Consider the following 17,269-nt stretch of genomic DNA (forward strand, 5'->3'; position numbering starts at 1 on the left):
AAAGACGGGCATCGAATTTCCGCCGTGGCCTTACCGGAAGCGACGCCATGTTTACAAATCGCGCGGGAAACGTCATCGCGAATTTTAAGTAGCTCGCCGATGTCAGCAGAAAAAGGTGTGAAGATGGGATTCTGGCATTAAATATTTATGAAAATAAATAAGTGTTTTAAAAATCTGAACTGGCATCATTGTAATAAAACGTTAGTTCACAGATAAATGCTATTATAATGTTAAGGATTAATGAAACGACAAAAAAGTTTAAATGTGACTTGCTCTAACTTCATAGCTTAATATTAATTTACTGTGAGATTTGATTGGGGTCGTTTAGGGGGCGAATCAGCAAACGCTCTTCGGACTTCAAAAGGGGCGGATTACGATTTTTTTTGTTAAACTGTAATAATTAAAAAAAAAAAAAGGATTTCAATGATGCAAAGAGAAATTTACACTCTTTTTATGAATGAAATCCTTGAAATATTCCCGCGTCAATAATTCTCAATTATAATACCAACCCATTAACGGACCACAACAGGGCATGTGTCTACTCCATGACAAGGATTTAGGCCGTAGTCCCAATGCGGGCTTCATACGTCTTTGAGAATATTACGGAGAACTCTCAGGAATGCAGCTTTCCTCACTATGTTATCCTTCACCGTTGAAGCATGTAATATTCAAATTACTTAAAACGAACATACCTTAGAAAAGTCAGGGGTGCGTGGCGGGATTCAATCTCGCCCCCGCAAACTTAAGCCGAAGTCCTAACCACAAGGCTATTACCGCTTCTCAAATATCATCATAATCATCACTTTATCAACCCATTCCAGCCCACTACGGGTCTGCTCCCACAACGAGAAGGGGTTAAGGCCGTAGTCCGCCACTCTGGCCCAGTGCGGATTGGTGGACTCCACACACCTTTGAGAACATTATGTAGAACTCTCAGGCATGCAGGTTTCCTCACGATGCTTTCCTTCACCGCTTTTCACTAAAATGACCAATTAATTATTTAACTTTCATCTCCTTTTTTTATTAGACGGTTAAAAATTAAAATTAAGAGAATAAATTATTATATAAATCTGCTAAATGAACAGATATACCGCCATTAATATTGTAAATGTGGCAAGCAGGTAAGCAGGTAACCGAAAAAAATCTCGCTACGGAAAAAATATAATTAAACTAATTGAAAAAATGTCCCGAGAAGCTTATAATTCACAGCTTAATGCCTGCATTTTCGTTAATTTCACAACCTGAGTAACGAAAAAAATTGTAATTCCTTTTTATTATTAAATTAAAGACGTTGCTAATGAATGCAGTAATTATTTGTTGGCTGAATATGAAGATCTGTATTTAAAAGTCTCAGTTGCAAAATACAACGTGTAACAGAATTACGCAATAGTATGCATGCAAGTTCATTTGGAATCACCCTGTAAAATAAGATTTGTATTTTGCTGTTTTACTTACTTACATAAAAATATATTTCTGCTTTTTTACAGGTAAGTTCGGAGCAACCGTAAAAAGGATCTGCATCACTCAAGTACGTAGCCTTATATGGTACTATATCTCCTTGCAAAGGCTATACCTACAAGAAAATCGCTAAAAAACTTTCCCCTTCTGCATACATAGACTTGTAAGGTATCGTTTGATCTATATTTAAACTCCACCAGATGTTTTAGAAACATATTTTGATTAAAAAAATACTTATGTACGTTTATATTTCATAGTTTAAAATAAAAAAAATATGAGTTGAGAATAGATTTCGTTACGAGAAAAGATAACAAAAGTGTAATGTCCGATTTACACTGTGCTTAGTAGCTAGTGCAGGTGACAAGTTTTAAGGCGTCTTATGTTAAACACGGAACCAGTGCTCCTAATGGAACTTATCAAGATAACAAACTTAACTTTTGTTTTGAATTCCCAACAAGTTAGTTATGATTGCGACGATGCTGTCTGTGATGGCAGCGGGCTAGGAGGTTAGGCGTTTAGCAGTTATATTCAACCCATATAAGGGGAGTCGGTTTCTACACGACGTTGTACCGGAATGGCAGAACGTCTTTTTATGTATAAGTAATCACCACTGCGTCCAGGAGGTCACCAGGGAAGTCGTCACATTGGAGCGAAGTTAGTTAACATGACACGCAGGTTTCGTTTACACGTTGGTTTGACAGGTCAGGTGTCAAGCGACGTACAATAGGAAGTAGGTACTTACTGCCAGCAAATGCCAAGCATTGGTTGCTTATTATAAGAGCCAGCGTACCCAATTTTTAATATAAACTCAACACAAAACAATAAATCCGGTTCATAAAAACCAACGTATTCCAACTTCGTCGAAGCTGAGATACACTTATACACTTGTGTTTAACTCGGCCGCCATTGTTGCAACTTTCAGCTCGCATAATGCGCGCCATTTCAATTGTAACCGCAGATTAAAAAGTTACCACTTCCGCATGTGCCGCTCTTTACCGACTGCTTATTGATTCAGAGAGACAATGTATGTGTGCCTATTTTAGCACAAGTTGTGTGCCATTATTTGTTATTTTCATTTCGGCCATAGATTAAAAACTTTGCCGCTACAGTGTTGCCGCTCTTTACCGACTGCTAATGGATTCAGAGAGACAATGTTGAGTATATGTGCCTATTTCAGCACAAGTTGTGTGCCATTATTTATTACTTTCATTTCGTTCATTTATTAAGACCTTTACTGCTACAGTGTGTGTCGCTCTTTACCGACTGCTTATTGGTTCAGAAAGAGAATGTGTGTCTATTTTAGAATTTAGATTATTAGATGCCAGTAAACCTGTGTCTCAAACATAAGAAATATTGTAGCACGGTATGGAGCCCAGGGTATCAAGTGCATTCAGATAAAATTGAACGCATCCAAAGAAGATTCTTGTTTCACTTGTCATCCTCCTCCTTAGTCGTTCACTCTTGCCAGAGTGGTCGTGGTTGACGATGGTTCTTTTTCTTCACTTGTCATACATGGATTTAAATTGTAAGAAATAATACACATACGACTCGCGACTTGAGTTCTATAAAATGTTTTCACTGAAGGAGCGTAGAAAGATTACAGATGTAATTTTTCTTGCAAAATTAATGAAAGGCCTAATTGATGCGCCTGAGTTGTTTTAGCGTTTAAAATTCGCAGTTCCACGTGAAAGTAGCCGCCTCGAAAACCGTAAGACTTTTTGCTTGCCAAAAACCAGAGCTAATCTTGGCCAACATAGTCCTATGTATCGAATGCAATTTCTGGCAAATTGCTAACGTGATAGTACAGATATCTTCAGCGATAGGTATGTTACCTAGTGTAAAGCTTAAGTTAACAAAAGGGTTATTGCTTAAGTACTTTTATTTCCACAATATTTTGTTTTTTTTTTCCTAGTAATTTATATTTTTTTTGTTATATTATTCTAAATTTGTTTTTCTAGCTGTTTGCAGCAGCCTTATGTACCCAACGGATTTGCATGCTATGTTCGCATCGAGAAGGCACAATTGTATACACATGCCAAATGTCCTATAGTTTATATTAGAGTAAGCAGATGATTGTCAGTTTTGCTGTAAAATAAGGAATAGGGTGGAATGGTCCTTACAGAGGACTGATCACCCGTCTGGCAATGGCAGGCGAGGTATTAATCTATTTGATCATAAGGTTTGTGCCATTATTTGTTATTTACATTTTGCTTATAGATTAAAAACTAGAGTTTTTAAAATTGTTTAAATAATAGTAACAATACAATACAACAAATCTTTTACCTAATAAATATATGTCAAGTTTTGATATAATGTCACATAAATATTCTTTAATAGCATAATATAGCTTTTCAAGTAAGAAGTATTTAAAATAAATTCATAATGAATATTCGACATGATTGGCGAAGCCGATGACTTAATTATTCCGAGTATTAAAATAAAATTTCTTAAGAATTCAAATGAACCTTTCCAAGAATTAAATGTTTTGAGAAATGTTATTGTGAATGCATCCCAGATGTATTTTCTTACTAAATGTATAAGTTCGCATATTTTGATGGTCACTTAGCAAAATTTCATCTTTTGAAATGCCAGGAAGGCACATAACTAATAGTCAGTGGCGTGCACAGGAATTTGGACCAGAGTAAGCATAAAGCAGTAAAATGGCATAAAATGTCAAAATCCTCCTCCGTTGCCGTGATATGAAAATATTAGGGTATACAATGCTTTTGTGTCAAAGTCAAAGTCAAAAATATCTTTATTCAAGTAGGCCCATAGGTGGCTCTTTTGATGCGTACATAAGACTTACACGGTAGATGAGATGTAGAGAGATGATGGCGATAACCACATTCGTAAACTTAAAACTAAAGCCATGAGGGTTCCAAACGCGTCCTGGTCTAAGAAAAAGCCCACAACAAACTTAGCCGGGTGTTTATTTTTGTTATCACCATCTCACAATGTCATGTAATTTATACCCCAAGCTTTTGTATCAATTACGTAGTCGTGTGCATGTATGAAGTGCACGCCACTGTTATTAGTCAAAGTCAGAGGTAATAATATCTTGATAAATTTGTTGATTGGCCTATAATACTCTGGAACTAGTAAATAGTTACATAAATAAAAGCAAAATATTAGCAAACCCTTCTGTTAGATTCCAAAGAACCGCGGTGTCATGATTCGCATGAATTTTTGACTAAGACTCAATCGCCCCAGGGTCTCCAAAGCAAACGGAATAAATATGTTCCTATCTCTGTATTACAGAGGCATATTTACGCCTTTTGCTTGATAGCTTTGAAACTCTTTACGTTTTTAAGCCCACGATTTCCTAGTAGCAACCACACGTGGTTGATGGTATATATATATGCGGGTCACGAGGGGCCCTTAATTTCCGAAACAGGGCCCACTCACGCTTGGACGGTTCGCAGATAAATGGTGTTCCTGAGATGATTCACAAAGTTACCAAATGGCTGTTACCCGCCACTTTGTCGGCGCATTATTTATACCTGACTAGCTGCGCGCCGCGGTTTTACCGTGGGAGTATCCAGAATTTGATTTACATAAGTGCATAATTAATTAAGCGGCGATAGCGCATTGGGTAAAACATAACTTCGACTTCACTTTCGGGGTTCGAGTTCAAATCCCAGCACGCACATCTAACTTTTCTAAGCTATGTGCGTTTTAAGTAAATAAAATATCTCTTGCTTCAACGGTGAAGAAAAACATCGTGAGGAAACCTGCACGCCTGAGAGTTCTACAGAGTTCTCAAAGGAGTGCGAAGGCCACCAATACGCACTGAGCCAGCGTGGTGGACTACGGTCTTAACCTCTTCCCATTAATGGGTCGATATGATGATCGATATTATATGTGTTAGTGCAATTGTCTTAGGTATCCTTTGAAAGTAATGATCGGAAGTTTAAAGGAAAAAGATGGCGCTACCGAAAATAGATTCAAATTTCTTATTCGATACTCCTTATGAGGAAGTATTCAATTTTAATTTCTAATAAGATACTCCTTTGTAATGAGGATAACGAGTCCTTATTCACGTAGGCCTAGTATGAATATCTGTAGTTAAAAGGAAATTAGTAATCCCATGCGGTCAGTCGGGACTATTTAACTTATAATTTATATTTGTATACTTCAGCGATTAAGTGTCTACTGTCTATAATTATTAATTCTAAACTTTATACAAAATATTATAGGTACTGCAAAACTAAGTAATTGCATTCTGACAAATCACAATTAGTAATTATTTTGGTAAATACGTTAATGTATTTAATACAGAAAGGAGCAGTTCGATGTACTAATTAAGATTACGCGAATATATACTGGTACACAGTAGCTACATTATTAATAATAATATAATCTTTGTGAAACCAAACCATTGGTCTTAAAATAAAAGAAAGGGAAAACAAACAATCGACTTACTAGAAACGGACGTAAATTAGTAACATCAGCATATCGTCGGAAAAGTGCAGAAAACCTTTGTGGGGAGTATATGTTTTTATAACATGATACCGAAGGTTATATTAGATTTACCTGTATAAATTTTCCTGTAAATAATGTATCAAAACACATTTAATACATCGAGTTTACTATACTACTGACGAATTTCTTAAACACTCATCTCACACAAGATAGAACAATTATTGTTAAATTTTAAAATGACGCTGGAAAAGAGCTACTGCTGAGTTCATGTCGGCTTCTTCTCGGTAGAATGTGCCTTTCGGACCGGTGGTAGAGTACTTGATGTTTCGATAGGGCTTAATTTAGGCCGACTAGAAATAAACGAATTTTGAATTTTGTAGGTCTCGTCTTCTTCAAATGCTTCTCCATTCAGAAGGCAGTTAGTTTGTTAAACTTTTCTACCAGTAGAGTCTAAATTATAGAGTTTTATGTTCATATCGAATTAGTAGTAAACAATATTTTTAAACAACACAACCATGAAAACAAAGCTACTTCCTCACCTGCAGTTACTTCTCCTCTTTTTTTCCTAATTCTAAGGTTACCTGGCAGAGATTGCTACGGCGATAAGGCCGCCTTTTGTATTCTACTTCTATTTTTATGTTTCTTTTTTTCTTGTATAATTCTTAATGTGGTGTACAAATAAAGAGTTATAATAATAATAACAATGCGTAATAGACATAAATACATGAAAAAAAAATAGATCCCAGCAATGTTTATCACGCCATACGTTGATGGAATGGGCTGCATTATTCTGGCGTTTTGTCCTAATTGCGAGTTTCGGAAGCGGCCAATTAGGCGGACGCCTGTCAAAAAACCAATATGTCGGCTACTCCGCTTCGACCGATCTTATATCTAAACTTGAACAGTAGTAAATTGGCTTCCAAACGTCTCTTACTAGATAAGTATATCAATATTATAAAAACTATGAATAGATAACATTACCACATAAGGGTATTGATAAAAGGGGACTAAAAAGAAAGCCATGCGATAAAAAGCGTACAGAAATATCGAAACGATGACATTACGATAGGTCCGCCGCCAGAGTCACCCCGTATCGCTAATTAGCGTGAGGGTATTTACAAATAACTGATAGCGACTTTCTCTTTATCGGCAAATAACAAGTTTATCAGGACAATGCACTATCGGGTGTAACTTGTATCGTCTTGCGCTTAGGGCTGAACTAAGGGGAAATTTTGCTGAAGGTGCATTTTATTTACATGTAAATGAACAAATTAATGAAAGAATTAATGACTGGGTGTAATTAAAGTTAAAATTAAAAATTTGAAAATTGTAATGTCAATTAATAATTAAGTTGATATAAGATTCATACGCCGAATCTTATAATATACTAGGCTATAAAAAATAAACAAATAAATATACTACGACAATGCACACATCGCCATCTAGCCCCAAAGTAAGCGTAGCTTGTGTTATGGGTGTTTTTAATGTAACTAAATTTGTATCTACCTACATTCTTGTAAACATATTTAATATTTTAATAAATAATTAACGATTCGGCGTATGAATTTTATCTAAACTTAATTTTTAAATGACATAACAATTATGAAATTTTTAACTTTAATTACAGAGATAGAACAAGTCAATTTATTAATTAAAGTATATGAAATTTTTTTTTTCAATTCAACATAGGTTAAATTCAGTTATTAAATATCAATAATGAATTGAAACAACCCGGTAGGTAAACCCGCTACCAACTTAAAGTGCATTATCAGTACCAGCAGGTGAGATAGCTGTCAAGGGCTTACTTGAAGTTAAATAAAAAAATATTTAAAAAAAAGACTTAATGAATGAGACTGAATTATAATTTATTCCCATAAATGGTAAGATAGGATGGTACAGTTACCATTAAGACATATACGAATACTACATAATCGCTTTTATTACCCGACAAGAAAGTGAAAAATGAATTTAAATGTTCAATGTTCATAAAATAATTTTTATTGCTAAACCTCAAGGAGAGCTATGAAATAGACAGTATTTTAGTAAAGATTTATTTCCGTTTTTTTCTGTAATCAATTTACTTAATAAACTGATTATAATCTATAAATAAAATAAACAAAAGCTAGGCGCGAAGATCGGTATGAGGATAGATGGATTCCTAAATCGATTTGACTAATAAAACCATGCGCATGAGCGATTTGATTCATGAGCAACTCATTGATAAGTTTATTGCACATTGCCTTTAAAATCAGCTTAGCTGTCAAACGAGTATCACTGGAAATATAAAGGTGTAAACAGGCTTTATACTTCATCATCACATCGACCCATTACCGGTCCACTACGGAGCACAGGTCTTCTCCCACAACGAGGAGGGGTTAAGGCCGTATAGTCCACGCTGGCCACTTCGGATTGGTAGACTTCACACGCGATTGAGGACATTATGGAGAACTCTCAGGCATTCAGTTTTATTAACGTGGTAGATTCACTGCAAACAGACTGACTTGACGTTTCAAAAGTTCTCATAAACTAGGCCTACTTGTAATAAATTAATTTTGAATTTTAATTTTTGATGTTTCCCTCCACCGTTTAAAGCAAGTGATATTTAAATTGCTAGGCTGCATGCTGCATCATCATCTAGGTTCATTTAAGGACGCATGCCTGCAAGTGGGCTGGTGATGAGTTTATAAATGATGATGATGATGATATTGTCGAAAATGTTGATTGAGTGCGGGCAGCGACTCTTACTGCAATGTGTAAACAATGTTTGTGCTCAATGGCAGACTGTAGTAACAATGCCGCCATGTCTAATAGAGTTATGTCATAGTAGACATCGAAATCGTACAATTTATATGGGCCAGCAAGACAAAATCATTAGTCGATTTGACAAGTATGATAACGACATAATTAATCCATAATTCATTAACATTATAAACTAGCCGTAGATCGAATCTTCTTCCGTGTTTATTTTTCGTTCTTGAAATCCCGCAGGAACCCTTTATTTTATAAGGTATCCTATACCCATCTACACGCACATAATTCGGAACATACAGAGCCGTCAGTCAGCCATTATCGCATGCAGTGCATTGTGTCCAAAAACCGTGAAAACGCCCCGCGCACGCCTCACTATCTTCGTGGAAATGAAAACGCTAGCGACACGGTAGCAGCCCTGCTTATCAAGCGAAAGTGCACGTCTCGATATCGAACAATGTGACACAGACGATAACGTGCCGTGATCGCCCCGCTATCGGCGCCGGGCACGATACGACGACGGGACGACACCACACCTAGCTCTGCAGCGACAATAGTTTCTTCTACTTTATTAAGAGCTAGGGATTTTCGTAGAGACATAACTCCTGGAAAGCACTACCGTAGTGCTTATTTCTTCCGCCAAGCAGCATAGTTCGTTCTGAAGGGGTAGTTGTCTGTGTAATTTTTTTATTTATACTCTTTATTTGAACACTATAAGTTAAAAAAAGAATACAGACAGAAGCAGTATACAAAAGGTGGATTTATCGCTTAGGATAAGGAAAATACGAGGATAACAGACTGCCAGTTGTGTATAATTAAAAAAAAAACATACTAATACTTGAACTAAATAAATATATAATGAAAAAAATATTTAAAAAAAAAACTAATATATACTTTAAAATATCTTTAATACATAAATAACAGTAAATATTGTTACAAGTCGTCTTTATTGTAAACAATAGTGATTTTTAACAGCTTTTATATAGAACTAATTATAGGATAGAAGCAGGCGTTACTTTGCGGAAATTCAGAATATATAAGGAAAATTAAGCTTAATTTGTTATACTCCGCAAAAAGCAGGAGAATCTGTATGATATCATTTATAATTTCTTCAATTCTAATACTCCACATCAAACAAATCTTCGGCAATGTACCCTCTACGCACGTTTGGCTCCAAAACCGGAGCATCCTTACTGAGCGGGCTGATGATATAAAATTAAAAAAATCTACATTATGGGTTATACAAAACTTTAGGTTAGGTATTATAAGAGTTATAAAAAGCCTACCCAAAGTTTTTATAATCCGTACTATATATTTTATTAACTTTATACCCTGTGCATACCCTCTATGCACGCCACTGCGTTAAGCTATTAATGTCACATAGATGGTTTTGGGCTCTCTGTCTATAAGAGCAATGACCCACCACGCTGCACCAAAGCGGGTTGTTGGGCTTATTATCGCATGTTAGTGATTTTTACCGGGACTGACGCGGCTTAACGTGCTCTCCAGGCACATCGCAAATTTGGTCGTTTGTCCAAAAAAGTTTTGTTATTTTATGTTTACACACTAACTGCATAAACTACCGGCAGGGCTAGCACAGGCAGGAGACAAAAAATATATCCCCCGATTATATCCCCTGAAAGGGAACATAATTAACGTGTCCCCCTGCTAAAGAACAGGAACAGGGAATAGGAGTGCTCTGAGAGTTGATAAAGCTGTGGGAGAAGATACATTTTCATCTTTTCCCTGGGGATATAATTCTCTTGTTAAGTCACTATTACGATACTGCGATCCAAAATTGACCGCAGAGCAGAACTAAAAAAAATATTTGAAATTTGCATGAGAATTGGAACCTTCATCTGCATACAAGTAGTTATAAAGTGCCAATCTAAAATATATTATATAGGTGGTACGTATCGCAAAATTTGTCGCGTCCGGAATCGAACGGATAACAAAGGCTCTATCGCTGACACCTCGGCCTTATATTTATTGCAAATTATGGCCGCTATCACCCCATCTCCAGCTCTCGATAATGGACTTCATATGGACGCGAGGATAGTGTGGACAAGGGGACCTCCCTCGTTTTGAAATCCTCCCAGCTTCAGTTTGATAATGTAGTACCTAACAATCATAGTAACATACAACACGTTACAGAATTACGTAATAATATTGAAGGATGCGTAAGTATATTTCATAAGGAATCACCCTGTAAAAATATTAAATCAAAAGAAGAACATTTCTTTCTATAAAAACACACGCGACGCGTATAATACCTAAGAAAGTGGCAGGAGTGCCATGGTTTTAATTTTGCATGTGATGTTAGGGCTGTATCTGATTTTTTTCAGTAAAAACAATGGCAGTGGTTTACTCGAAAACTATTAGGTAGGACTTCGACTTCACATTCGAGGGACCAAATTCGAATCTCAGCACCTCTAAGTTATGCGTGTTTTTGTAGGGAGTTCCAAATTCCACGGTTTGTGCCGCTTGGATCCAGCGGCTACCTGCTACGCGCCTAATGTCGTCCGTCCACCTCGCCGGGGGTCGACCAACGCTGCGTTTACCAGTACGCGGCTGACATTCCAGCACCTTGGGACCCCAACGTCCATCCCTCCTCCGAACTATGTGCCCCGCCCATTACCACTTTAGCTTCGCAACTCGTTGAGCTATGTCGGTAACTCTGGTTCTTCTACGGATCTCCACATTTATGATTTTATCACGTAGAGATACTCCGAGCATAGCTCTTTCCATCGCCCGCTGAGTGACTCTGAGCCTTCTTATGAGGCCCATAGTTAGCGACCATGTTTCGGAGCCATATGTCATCACTGGCAACACGCACAGTTCGAAGACTTTGGTCTTCAGTCACTGAGGGATTTTTGACGAAAAGATGTCACGAAGCTTCCCGATTTTATTATTTCATTATGCGTGTTTTAATTATTGCTTGCTTCAACGGTAAAGGAAAACATCGTGAGGAAGCCTGCATGCCTCAGAGATGTTATGTGATGATGTGTTGAGTCCACCAATCCGCACTGGGCCAGCGTGGTGGACTACGGACTTTAACCCCTTCTCACTGCGGGACGAGACCTGTGCCCTGACTATAACCGCTTTCCGTTGATAATATAGTTTAAATTCTATTAAGAGCTTTTTCTTTCTAGATTATCCACAATATTCCGACGGCGTACCTCGCAGCTATTGACAGAGGCGGTATAACATTGATACGGGCTGATTTATACGCCATTACACTTATTCCCGCCCTTAACTGATCGCACCGATATTAAAAATTTAAATCTCTGCCAAACCTAACCTTAGCGGTGTCGGCGTTATGAAGTGATGCCATTTAGATTCGGTTATAAGTTATGTCTATCTGTTCTGTGTGTTCTGTCTAGTTATGTATTACCTCTGAGAATATTCAAACCAGCTTTGAAGAAATGGCTCTTAGAAAATTCATTTTATTCAGTCAAGGAGTTTTTAGTGCACAAAAATATTTGACTAGATATATTTACCTAACCAGCGGAACCGGCAGATGTCTTCTTACCGTAAAGCAGGTTTTGAGTTCTTTCCCCGGCACGCACCTCAAACCTTTCGGAGTTATGTGCGTTTTTAATAAACGCAATTAAATATCACTTGCTTTAGATAAGATCTCCATAGTGTTATATTAACAATGCTTGTATTATCTTGTATGTTTGTAGTGACTCTACCACCAGTTCAGATGCTGGTGGCCTCACCAGATGAGTGAGGCCTATTGAGTGAGGCCTATAGTCCAGCATGTGACTGTTATAATGACAGAAACAAGCAAGTTGAAGTACGTAATTGCACGGTATGTCAACATTTTGACGGCCGATTGGCGCAGTGAGCAGCGACCCTGCTTTATGAGTCCAAGGCCGTGGGTTCGATTCCAACAACTGAAAAATGTTTCTGTGATGAACACGAATTTTTTTCAGTATCTGGGTGTGTATCTGTATATTATAAGTATTTATGTATATTATTCATAAAATTATTCATCAGTCATCTTAGTGCCCATAACACAAGCAACGCTTACTTTGGGGCTAGATGGCGGTGTGTGTATTGTCGTAGTAAATTTATTTATTTATTTATTAATTGGTAACACTATTCAATAGCAATACTCAATAGTATCTACTAGTATTTAGTAAATCTGGTAAGATCGCCTTTACTTATTAGCACTGTTAAGTAAGAATTTGATATCTGTTTTACACTTATATTTCCGTTTTACATACGATCGATTCTGCGACATAATCAAATAATGTCGCAGAATCATAATGTAACAAGTCAAGATGTCGGTACTGTATAACCTTTAGGAGGGTGTTTTTTGTCTGGCTTTGTAATGGTCAGTTAAAGAAAAAAGTTGCCCGACGTCGGCAATCTCCAGAGAGATTTTCCAACTACGCGGGAGATATTATAACGCACAGCTGTCTCTGTTCTGGTCAGTTACGTAACATGAGCAGTTACAAAGATAAGGAAGGTTCTTCTAAGTTGGAAACACAATCTCCATATCACCGTTACGCAAGTGACACAAGCAATCACAGGTGCGGCGCTACTCGCTCAGCAACATTGTGCTGCTGGCGATGCTGTCGCGATAGAGCACGCCCGCACAAATTGTTTAAACAACGCACAGCTCTTATCGCCTCTTGAGTTGGTGATAGCATCGGTGGTTTCAAAGCAGAATGCCCATTTTGGACATATATGACTTATTATTATAACTCTTTATTTATACACCACGTCAAGAATATATAAAATAAAAAAAAGAAACTTGGAGAAAGAAGTAGTATACAAAAGGCGGATTTATCGCTTAGTACGAGCAAAAAAAAAAGAAGAACAGACTGCCGGTGCTAGAATGTTACATCTTCCTGTCAAGTTAACTTTTCGGGATTGATGTGCCTTTAGCAATTAAATTATCACTTGCTTCAACGGTGAAGGAAAACGTCTTTAGGAAACCTGTATGCCAATGCGGTGTTTATCTATATACTATAAGTATTGATGTATATTATTCATAAAAATTATTCATCAGTTATCTTAGTAACCATAACACAAGCTGCGCTTACTTTGGGACTAGATGGCGATGTGTTTTGTCGTAGTATATTTATTATTTATTTTTTTATTTAATAAAGTAACCAACTTGGTATTACATGGATCTCATAACATATTACGGTAGAAGTGAGTTGCGAGACATTTTTTTTTTAATACAATAATATATGACCAAAAAAAAATAACCTCAAAGGCTCCTAGAATGCTCAACAATAACAAAAGAATATATTGTCAAAGTGCAACGTTGCATACTAAAATTTAATCCGCTAATGTCACGTTCTTAAATACGCAGTTAGCTCGCTCCACTAAGTTATGTCACATAGGTGATATAACATAGGGGAGTGGCGGATAGCACTCCCATCGATTCAAGGAGTCTGGAATGCACAGCTCGACAATCTGCAGATCACGAATACAAATCTCACATTATCACTCGGGTAGGTATAGCATACATATGGCGAGACCGGTTCTTAGTAACGTAACAGGTGGGTACGAATTGCGTACGCAAGAAACGAGCATGTCCACGAGACATTTACACTACAGCTCCGTGTCTAAGACAGGTAGCACGTTGACTAATATAACTTAGATAGTTGCTCGCGTATTTTTAACCGTTTGCTTCAAAGAGAAGTTCTTCAATTGTGTTTTTTTTATGATGATGATTCGGATGATTTAAAATGATAAAACATTGGTAAGCTAAATGCCGGAGAGAAAACCAAAAACCTTTATTCGTGTCTCGCAGACGTGTATAAAGCGTTCGTACATGTTTTTATACCGTTTTTAGTCGCTGTATACACCGCCGATAGCCTAACTTAACTTTATTATTATTGATTAAGGTACGTGGCTTTTTTAGTTACTATTTTAATACACAAACATTTTTCATAAAGGCATATCCTGCAGTTAAATAACAAATATAATATCAACCGTCATCTTATGATCAATCAATTACCGGCTGTGTGGTACTGGTTACCTTCCACAATGAGAACGTATAGGTTTAGGCCGAAGTCCACCACGTTGGCCCAGTGCGGAGTGGTAGACTCTAATGCCGTTAAAAACACTATGTAGATATCTGAAGCATACAGGTTCCCTAACGATGTTTTCCTTCCCGTTGATGCAAGTGATATTTTAATTGCTCAAAACGCACATTAATCCTGAAAAGTTAAAGTCGTTACGTTACGTACGTCGTACGGTACTTTCCTGGGATCGAACTCAGGACAGGAATGCTGAAGACGTAACCACTATTCTATCACCGCTTTATCACTTGAACACATTACCTGCCCAATAAAATTTATAATTTCTCTGGTTTGTTCTGGTGGGCGGCTTTGGCCGTGGCTAGCTACCACCTTACCGACAAAAACGTGCAGCCAAGGGCTAACTTGTAGATGAATAAAAAAAAAGTATTGATCGCAGCAAGAGTGTGCTCAAGAACTATTTGATCTAGTTCCCCCTCGCCTTTTTACCATCGAACCGCGAGGCACCGTAGGGATCTGCATCCCTACGTGGTCGATATACCGCGGACGCGTACGAAGCGCTTCGCATCTTCGTTTCTGATTATGTTAACACCTGATTATTTTTATGATATGATAGTAATTATTAATTTATTTGTATTCTTTGACATGTGCCCATATAAACTTAATTGTAATTTATTATTTTATTAATTGTATTGTGTTATTATAAACATTGTAATTGCCAATAACTTAATTGTACCTAGTAGTAATTTGCATGCCAATTTGGCGTGGTACAGTTAAGATCTGCATATATTTTTTTCCTGTAACACCTATTTACCTGTATCAGCAAATAAATAAAATTGAATTTAATTGATCCGCACCGCTAGGATCTGGAATGCCCTTCCAGCTTCCATTTTCCCCAGTGCCTACAATATGAGTACCTTAAAATCAAGAGTGAATAGGCATCTTCTAGGCAAGCACGCTTCACCTTAGGCTGCATCATCGCTTACCATCAGGTGTGATTGCAGTTTATTTTTTTATGTAGCTATAAACATAAAAAAAGCAATGTGTGCGAGATATTGGCGAGCGAGCACGCGCTACTGAGCGTGGCAGATACCACAAAAAGTGTTGCCTCCTAAGGCGATATCCGCAGGAGCTGCCCAAGCATCTATGGTTTATGATACTCGCTTTTACTTTCCTCATTCCAATTTAATTTGAGACTTTTCCCTCCAATAAGAATGCAAGCCCAATCGTTTCCAATAGGAAAATTTACCTTCACTTTCGTTATGTTAAATTATGCATACCTGTGTTATAGGAGTTGAGCGGCCGAACGTGTTTGGTCGAAGCTAGTCAATAAAACTTCAAATTGTCGAATTCTATTACGTATTTGTAAGATTAATTGCTCCTGTCGCAATCTGTCAATGTTAACAGACGCACGAATTTGGTTGTCCTTGATTAGATCGGACTGTCTATGTTGGAGATCGGTACGACGTTTATTGTTTATACGACCATTGCATTTATGATTGGACGTTTGTGTATATGTTCGATAAGATAGCTCATAATATGTGACTTATATGTCATAATACTCATTGTTAAGACATCGGTGAAATATTCACATTATATTTTTGATAAATAAGATTTAATCACTATTAACAAGAAGGCTATATAAACCCATAACAAATATAATCGTAAAACAAGTCGTATAGTTTTAATATAAATATAAATAATAATTATAAATATATATAAATTAATTATTTTAAAAAACAACTGTTTTAAGGTTGAAGTGGGTTCCATTTTAAAGCAAAGTGCGTTTAAAACACACGGGTTCCAGTTAACGATTATAATAAATAGTTACCGAATACGATTTTTGTCACTTTCATCCTATTACAAAAAACACCGCTTATCTAGATACTTATCAGTTTGTTTGAACCTGGTCTATCCTCCAAAAACCACGATGGCATACGCTTAGAAAAGAGAAGTACTACTACAAATAATTTTCAACTACTACAAATAATAATAATCAAGTCATAATATCCAAAACTCGGGGGCATAATCAACCATCAACCATACCAACCATGTCGGGTGGTCAGCCCAACCTGACTGGGTCGTCTATGGCCGTGTATCACGTGGGCGGAGTGGAGGGCGTCCACTGATCGGCTTATTAGCATTTCTCAACATCATTCGTCAGTCAACGATATTTCCTACGATAAATAGCGTTTCCCAACACACTATCTATACATAGATAACATAAAACTACTAATGAAGAAAAACAAGAGCAATCCATACTTCAAAGTCAAAGTCAAAAGTCAAAAATATCTTTATTCAAGTAGGCCCACAGGTGGCACTTTTGATGCGTACATAAGAATTACACGGTAGTGAGATGATGGCGATAACCACATTCGTAAACTTAAAACTAAAGCTACGAGGGTTCCAAACGCGTCCTGGTCTAAGAAGAAGCTCACAACAAACCTAGTCGGGTGTTTTTTTTTTGTTATCACCATCTCACAATGTCATTTTAAATTGTTAGAAGAGCAACCTGGTTAGAGCAATAATTTACACCCAAGCTTTTTTATCGTTTACGTAGTCCTTTATACTATAATAGGACTTTTCTATAAGCTTACGTTTAATACAAACTTTGAACTTTTTAAGAGACATTCCCA

At 37.0% G+C, this 17,269-nt stretch overlaps 1 protein-coding gene across 2 annotated transcripts in view; it reads left to right on the forward strand.

Moving 5' to 3' along the window:
- The window catches only part of LOC120637204 (zinc finger protein ush), a 303,666-nt gene that overhangs the window by 64,280 nt on the left and 222,117 nt on the right, over positions 1 to 17,269 (forward strand). Inside the window, exon 2 of one of the 2 annotated variants that reach the window (XM_039908908.1) lies at positions 1,488 to 1,528. The exons of the other annotated variant lie outside the window; for it this stretch is intronic. The gene's annotated coding sequence lies outside the window, so the exon portion shown is untranslated. The remainder of the gene's footprint in view (positions 1 to 1,487; positions 1,529 to 17,269) is intronic. 2 annotated transcript variants of the gene reach the window in all.

Source organism: Pararge aegeria, chromosome 3 (genome assembly GCF_905163445.1).
Source record: "Pararge aegeria chromosome 3, ilParAegt1.1, whole genome shotgun sequence".
Taxonomy (NCBI): domain Eukaryota; kingdom Metazoa; phylum Arthropoda; class Insecta; order Lepidoptera; family Nymphalidae; genus Pararge; species Pararge aegeria.